Raw genomic sequence first — 8,243 nt, forward strand, 5'->3', positions numbered from 1 at the left:
GGAGAAATCTTATTATTTTTTTTTTTTGAGAATCAACTTGTTTATTAAAGTTTCTGACCAAGTCACTCACATACACACACATATGCAGATAGGCATGATGCTATTATAGGTACAACCAACAGAAGACTTTTTCAAACACTTGATAGCTACAGGACTTGCTAGACTGCCTTGTTAGGTGGGAAGGTTTGAGCTGCAGTCTGCCTGTGGCTAGGTGCTGCACGCTCCTGTGGGGACAGAATAAAACCCAGCAGTCTTTCTGCCCTTCACTTTTCTCCTGAGTAGAGCTTACCATGTGACCACCACGTCTTTGGTGCAGTAGCAGAGAGACACTGTCTCCATCACCACAGCTGGGAGCTTTGATCTGTCTTGCTCCTATGACACATTCTTGTCCTATCAACACTCTGTCTAAGTAGGGAAAACTTTAGTTCTCTCATCTGGAACTTTGGGGAATTAGAGACCCTACCACCCCTCTGTAGACCTTCATTCACCTCCTTCGACTTCCATCAGCATTTTCCCTTCCCCAGGTAGTTCCAAGACAAAAGCTGAATGAATCTCATCTTTCACCCATATGGTGGGCATCATCTAAGAGCCGAAACTTGCCCTACAAGATCAACTGTATAAGATCAGTTCTCTTATTGTACCTATCTACCAGTAAATTATATTTCCTGCTTTTGCTGCTTCTCTTTTTTCCATTGAGAAATCTTATTTTCATAGCTACCTAATTTTTATTAGCTATATAAATCTGTCTATTAGCTTTCCCCCAATGCAACTAATATAAGTAGGAAATACAATGATATTCATGTTATAATTGCATGAAAGCAGTTAGAGGCAAATGCTTTTTCATGGATGAACAGGCTGGCTGCCTTTCCGCTTTGTCATGGTTACAGAACCAGGTTGACGGACACTTTTAAGGCAGACAGTATCTCATCTAGACAATGTCTACCTAGAATTCCGTATGAGATAGTTAGGTGGTCTCGTGCTAAATGTCTTCTCTCCCACTTGCAGTGACACTGAGTAAATGGCAGGAGAGGAGAATGTCCTGCTGGAACTTACTGTCCTGTCCTCTTACTAGCGTTATTGTGCCAACCGTAATGTTCTTACCGAAAGATTGTTTTTTTTTTTTTTAATTTCAAAATAATCTTTAAAAAAGAGACATGTGCTGTGGTTTATTTGACTCTCTGAAAGGAGTTGGGGTGGGGTGCTGAGCCACGGTGAACTGAAAGGCGGCAGTGGGGACTCTGAGTGTACTACCAGAGGTGACAAATCTTACACTATTCCCCAATCCCTGGGTTTAGCCCTTTCTCTCTCCCTTGCTATCCCCTACTCTTACATCAGGGCGCTTGGTTTCATGAGGACCCTGAATAAATCTAGTCCTTTCTGCAAAGCTTCAGCAGCGAGGCATTGTACCATTCTCCACAGAAGGATGCGTGTTACAGAAGCCAATGCATCTCACAACAGGGGAGAAGGGAGACACCCAGGGACGCCATTCTTCTCCCAGACACTAAAGAATTTCAACTTTGTCCTTGAAACCTCTTTTCTTTGATTCAGAGGCACCACACCTCCAGCAGAGTATAGTGGCCTTAAAAAAAAAGTAGATATGAACTCTTTTAAGGTCTCCTTCCTACACACACGGGCAGCTGCCTGAGCCTCCTGTAATCCACCCTATGAGTTTGGAGCTATGCTTTCTTGACAAACCTACCTTTGATTTCCCTTCTCTGAGGCATATATCCCTAACCCAGGCCATCTCAGTCACAGGGAACCACAGCTTTCCCAGAATGAGACTGCTCTGCCTTCTCCAGCATGAGTTCTAAAATCCCATTCTGAGCTTTCTCCTTGAGCCCTCAGACAGAGCAATGTGAACTGTATGGTGGATGAACCAAAGGAAGCAAAGAGACAGGATCTGCCAAAGCCAGCATGTCTAAACTGCTAAGAGACACCTAATAAGAACACACAACCACTTAACAGACATCACTGCCAGTTACACTAGGTAGAAGTGATGAACTCTTTCTTCTATGAGTACTTAGAACCTACACCTTCAGAGTAATCTCTGAAGATAAAATCAGCACAAGAAAATCCCAGGTTTTGACTATAACTAGGAGGGGTTAGGTTTGACCATGTCTTGTCTCTTAGAGGCAGATACTTGATTTTTGTTTTTGTTAATATGTCTTAGATTCTGAGTATCAGTGAAACAGCTCATTCCACATCTCTTCTTTTAAGAGTCAGTTTCCAAAAGTACTACTGATTTTGCAGAGGCCTTGAACTTACACTTAAGACATACTTAGAATAGTGCTGGGTTTTGCTGGTAAAGCAGCAACAAGCAAACCAAAAAAAAACTATTAGTCTTGGTGAAACCTCAAAGAACCCACTCTCCCTCTCTTTCCTGTATTTGGTTTCCCATTCTTTCATCTCCTAATAGTAATAAAAACTTCTTGAGTAGAGTCAACAAGTGAAGCTAGCTAAAAGAAATAGAAGCCGGGCTCCCTAGTCAATAGTTTGCTCTCCTTATTTCAGGCAACTCCAATTCTGAAGCAAAACTAGAAAAAAAAAATCCCTCTGGGTGATGTATCTCTTTTGAAGATCCTACAGTGTGCATTCTAGGGGGAGGAGGGTACGTAAGCTTGAACAGGCATTCTGTTGTCACTGGGAGATTACTCTAAGCCCATGGAAAAGAGAGGCATTACTTCTTTTCAGAGTTTGCATGCTGCCCTCTTCTGGCTTGTATGTCCAGGCTTGTCAGCACACCAAAATGTTTATTTCAATCCCACACCTGTGTGTGGTGTACCTTGGGAACACAGAAAAGAGTGTGGAAAATCTTCAGGACTTCTCATCAAATGAACATCCTTGAAGCTAACCAGAGGAAGTAGAGTCATTTTCCCTCCGGCTCCTGGATTCTCATTTTAGGCTGCCCACCATCACAGAATCTCACTTCGCATTCTTCCTTTGTGAAACATCTCATTCTCCACCCTCTTAACTCCCACACGGCTCTGAGACTCATCTCCACAAATGAATGCTCCACCAAGGGCTGGGCCTGTTAATGTGCTGGAAAGTCAAGGGGATTTTCCTACTAGAAGTGATGGCGGTGAGAAACATGCCCAAAATGGTAGGTTATTGTAATGAATGGTCCACCTAAGGACCACATTTTTGTGTCCTTGATATGTGATCAAGTTTGGTTTTATACATTATTAAGTCCACGTGTACAATTCTTAGAGAAAAGAGAGTTATGTGACAGGAGAAGCAGGTAATTGAGGAAGCAGATGCCACCATAGATCAAATTTACAATTACATGTCTTTCCCTTCTAAGCACTTCATCTTACATGCTGGTCCTTTGTGGGACTGATCGGAAGCTCAACACAGGGCCGCATTTTCATGGGATGAAATAATTCCTAAATGTTCTCATAACTGCTGAAAGGAGTCTAGCACTGAGCTCCTGCCTAACACCTGGCATATTTGCTGCCACAGAACTGGAGAACAAACGTGGATGGCACAGCTTGCAGTGTGCCTGGAAGACTGAAGTCTCTCATAGTTTGCCCTTGAACCTGGCAGGCCACTCATCTCATATTAATAGAACCCAGAACCCAACTCAGGATTCAGCTCCATTCTCTTGATTCAGAATGGAGCCAAGGTAGAGGTGTTCCAAAATATTTAAAGGCATGTGATTTGTTTGAATTATACTGTACATATTTTGAGGAAATCTAGATCTCTGGCTAACTAATGTGAGACTTAATGAGAATGAGCATTGGAGTGCCTCTCTCCATAAAAACGATAGCACAAAATTGTGAATAAGCAAAACATTGTGTGTGTATATATGTACATATATACATATATATGTCTATGCTACCCTTCATCCAGACATACACATATACATGAAAAGCCACAGATACCTCAGCCTATACAATGCACATGTATTCAGGCTCTCACTTAGTCAGTGCCATTCCACCCAGCATGGCTTTAGAGCTGAATGGCAAGCAGAAAGGAGTTACAGAAGACTGACAAAGGCTCATTATAAAACTATCCAGGCTGCAGGATGGCTCAGCTGCATCAGCCTGACGACCCCCGCTTGAGCTCAAGATCTCACTGTGGAAGGAGAGAAGTGGCTCCCTAAAGTTTTCCTCTAACCTCCTCACATGTACCCCCTCCCCCAATGCCAATACTAATAATGATGATAAAATAAGCCACCGTAACTACAAGCAGACGGTGCATCTTCATACAAGGACAGAGATAACCCTTTGGCTCTCCCAAAGAGAAAAAAAAGGCCTAAGAAAAACCTGATCTGTGAAAATTCGAATAAAATAAGGCTTCCCCATAGCTCATAAAACAGCTTACTATGGTCTTTTCTAGTTGTATACACTGACCAGTGAACACGTCACAATCAGTTTCTCTGGTGATGGGAAGTGCAGAACGATATAGCAACGGCATGTTCTTTCTTAAACATAGCATTTACTTGCCACATCTATTGCTAGTCATGACTTTAAAAAAAAAAAAAGACTTGTGTGATCATTCACTTCAGTTAAAGGGCAAAAATGTGACATTTTCCTATCACCATGGTAGAACTACGCATGCATTCTTTTTAATGACGAAAGCACACATTCATCTGACTAAAAGAAAATGGGTCAACTTAAATTCTCCATGGCGATAAGCAAAGTGAATAGCTTTCTTATAGCTTCCTTATCTTGCTTGGCTGGGCACAAGATTTGGGATAAGGGCAGCAATGAAACTCAGGTACCGTGGAGGGATGAGTCAGCTGTGAAGTGTCAATGAATGGGTCTCTACCAGGAAGTACTAGGAGCTGGCTGAGTAGAGTTCCATTTAGATTCTGCATCTGATTACCTTGGCACCCTGAGGAGACCCCAACTCTGCGTGCTCCTCACTCCAGGAAAAGCACTTCTTACACAGAATGGGGACCATGAATACCATGAGGACTGTCCAAAACACTACTAATCCTTTATCACAGTTACTCAGTCTCTTTGGCCTTTCCGGGAAGATGGAACTGATTAAGCAATGTTAATTTAATCATAAGTAATCAACATGGGGAAAAAATTACATAACCAACTTCGAAATTGTGAATCAAACAGAGAACTCCCAGGAAAATAGTTGTTTTGTCCCCTCCCCCGACAAACACAACTTTCACCTCAAAAATAAACATAGAGAAATCTATACATTTAGTGATTAAACAAAACGGAGCTATGAATTGACACTGCCTGAAAATGGTTCTATTTTGTACAACGTTCTCTCATTTATATGTTTAACTATGTAGCTCAGGCTGACCTGGAACTCACAATTTCACCCTGTCTCAGCCTCTTGAGTGCTGGGATCAATTCCTATGCTCTGAACCTAATTTAAGGGAGTTTAGAACTCATTCTGTCAGGAGTTCTGAAAGACAAACATATCTTCAATTCATCAATGAAAGTGAGACTAGGACAACTACGTTTTTAAATTGCTGCCTCGCTTCTCTCCTTTTCTCCTTCAGACATAGCCTAAAGACATAGTGGTATTTCAGCTACGACACTATATCCACTTAGGCCACATGCTTAGGAAACCAAAACTACGCCCAAGCCTGCCGTGGCTTCCTGATCCTACAGGGAGCACCTAAAGGTTTTCGGTAGGCGGACTCTATTCAAAGCCTGCTTCCTAAACAATTACCTGATGGTTCACCATTATCACGAAGCTCACCAAGGGGCGCGCGCACAATATGCAGGTACTGCTTCTGTTTTTACAAGAAAGATCGCGGTGAAGTTTAAAGGTCTCCGCTTTCCACCTACTCAGAATCCAATAGGCGAATCCACCTGGTGGCCCCAGACACACAGGAGCTACGTACCTATCCGGGCGAACTCAGGAGGGCTCCTAGCTGCTCTGCGAACCAGCCCCGCGGACAGAGGTGAATCCACCCTAGGTGCCTGGGAAAGGCAAAAGGCAGAAACCTGTGCGCAGTCACATAGGTCGTGACGAGCCGCATACCTGCAATGACGAGATGGAAGCCTCCTCCTCGGGTCCCTTGTGCGTGTCCCTGAGCCTCTCCTCTGGGTGAATGACGGGATCCACAGCGCGGTGCGTGCAGGATCGACCCCCGCAGCGGCAGCCTGGTTCCCGCAGGAGGCAGGCGAAGCAGCGCGGGTGAGCGGAGCGAGCCGAGTCCAGCGGAGCGCGCAGAGGGCGGAGCGCGTCTGGCCGCGCCTGCAGATGTGGAAGGAGCTGGAGACAGCACTGGGTCCTCTAGGCGCTGCGTGGGGATATTATCACCGTCCGGGATTCCTATTGGCTCGGAACACCAAACAAATCACACCAGTCACTCCCTCCTTCTCGGCTTCACTCCCCTCTCGCTTCTCATTTAGCCCGCAAACACACACACACACACACACACACACACACACACACACACACACACACTTCAGTGCTCGCTGCGTTTCTCCTTTCCTCATTGCAGACTGTGGATTTACAACCTTGTGGGCAGCTCTTAACATTTTGTTTAGCAGACTTCCAACCCAAACCCCGTCATGTAGAGAAATCCACCATCCTCTCAGCCGATAAAACACACATGCCTTCAGATCTTCCTCTTTAGCATGGACTCAGAATGTGAAGACTATAGAAACACACACACACACACACACGTGTGTGCCTGCCCACATGGAGCCAAAGTTTCTTTTGTTTTGAGGCTGGTGAAATGAAAGGCAAACCGATCCCATGGCCATTAGTGAGTCGAACTAATAATAAAATTCTTAAATGAATTCAGTACAAAGTAACCATCATTTAGATTTGTCTTCCCTGCCATACACTGTTTTAGTCATTATTATCCCTATGTTTTGCTTATTGAAAGCAGAGATCTCTCATATGAATAAGACTACTCATCATCCAGGGAACAGAGACCAATGCTTGCACACGTGAGCTGGACATTCTAACCAGCTCACTGTGGTGCTCGCTGGACACTAGTGTCTTCTCTGCGGGATCGTTGCTCTCCATGGACTTCGTCAGCATTGTGTCTCTATTGACAAGGGCACCTGGGTGAACGAAGACACCTGGGAAAAACAGTTATCTGTATACATGCACAGAGATAACCCTTTGACTCTCTCAAAGAGAAAAAGGCCCAAGAAAAGCCTGAGACCTTTAGTACTGAGCTGGGAAATTAAAATAAAATAAGGCTTCACCGTATTTTATAAAGCATCCTACTATGTTCTTTCCTCCCCAATAAGTTTCAATGGAAATTTGAATGACAGCTTTCTCTGCAGAAGCTCTCACTTCTGACACCAAAGAGCTCCATTTTGAATTTTGACCTGACACTTTCTTTCCCAGAATTATCATTTTTTTTTTTTTGTATACCTTATTAAAACTTGACAGTCTGGCTTCAGCCAAATCAGAGCACACTTACGTTCAAAATCATAGAAAATAATAAGTTTCTGAAATTCGTCACGAACCAACATCCTACCTGCTTTCTTTTCACATTTGGGCCCATTCCAAGAATCCGGAACTGCAAAGCTGTTTCTCAGAATGGGCTAACCTAGAATCAGCCAAGACCTCCCATACTTTATAAGGGGAATAAAACAGAATGATAAAGAGGCTTGCTGAAGGCAAGAGCAAGCAAAGCTGGAAGATGGGGTGACGGCCTCCCTTCTATTTTCTTGCAGTTACCTTCCCATACTAACTATGCACACCAAAGGAAGCTGAAGAGTTAACTCTGCAGACTAACCACTGTCTGCCTTTGTCCAAAAGAACTAACAACTAACAACAAGGACTCATTCAGTCACCCTGATAATCATTCTACTCATTATTTCTGGACTAGTCATATACACAAATAAGTTGTCAATCACTTGGCTTAGAGCTGCCTTTCAGGATAAATACAAATAGGAATCCACCCACAAATAATAACAAAGCAACAACAACAGCAATAATAGTGGATAAAGCAAGTCTTTTATTTATTTTTGCTTATTACATTCAGGACTCATTATGGCTTTTCATATCACTAGAGAGATGGTGTCAGTAGAGTCATGAATAATGTAAAGGCACAGATAACATGGCTGAGTGCTTCATATCTGGAAGGTCAAGGCAAGAGGACCTTGAGTCCCAGGTTTGCATGAGCTACATACCAAAAACTTTCTACCCTCTACCCTCTGTCCCAATAAGAAGGGAAAGTAGGAAGGGAGGGACGAAGGGAGGGAGGAGGAAGGAAGGAAAAGAGAAGTACCCATAAATCTTACATTTCATTATTTCATTTCAGGTAATAATTCAATCCAATTAATGAAGAGCAAAACTAG

General features: G+C 43.4%; 1 protein-coding gene across 1 annotated transcript in view; it reads right to left on the reverse strand.

The window, feature by feature from the left end:
* Window positions 1-6,238, reverse strand: part of Grem2 (gremlin 2, DAN family BMP antagonist) — a 92,108-nt gene extending 85,870 nt beyond the window's left edge. Inside the window, exon 1 of the mRNA XM_055608493.1 lies at window positions 5,956-6,238. The gene's annotated coding sequence lies outside the window, so the exon portion shown is untranslated. The remainder of the gene's footprint in view (window positions 1-5,955) is intronic.
* Between the last annotated feature and the right edge of the window lie 2,005 nt (window positions 6,239-8,243).

Source organism: Psammomys obesus, unplaced genomic scaffold (genome assembly GCF_907164565.1).
Source record: "Psammomys obesus unplaced genomic scaffold, mPsaObe1.curated_primary_1811, whole genome shotgun sequence".
Classification (NCBI taxonomy): Eukaryota; Metazoa; Chordata; class Mammalia; order Rodentia; family Muridae; genus Psammomys; species Psammomys obesus.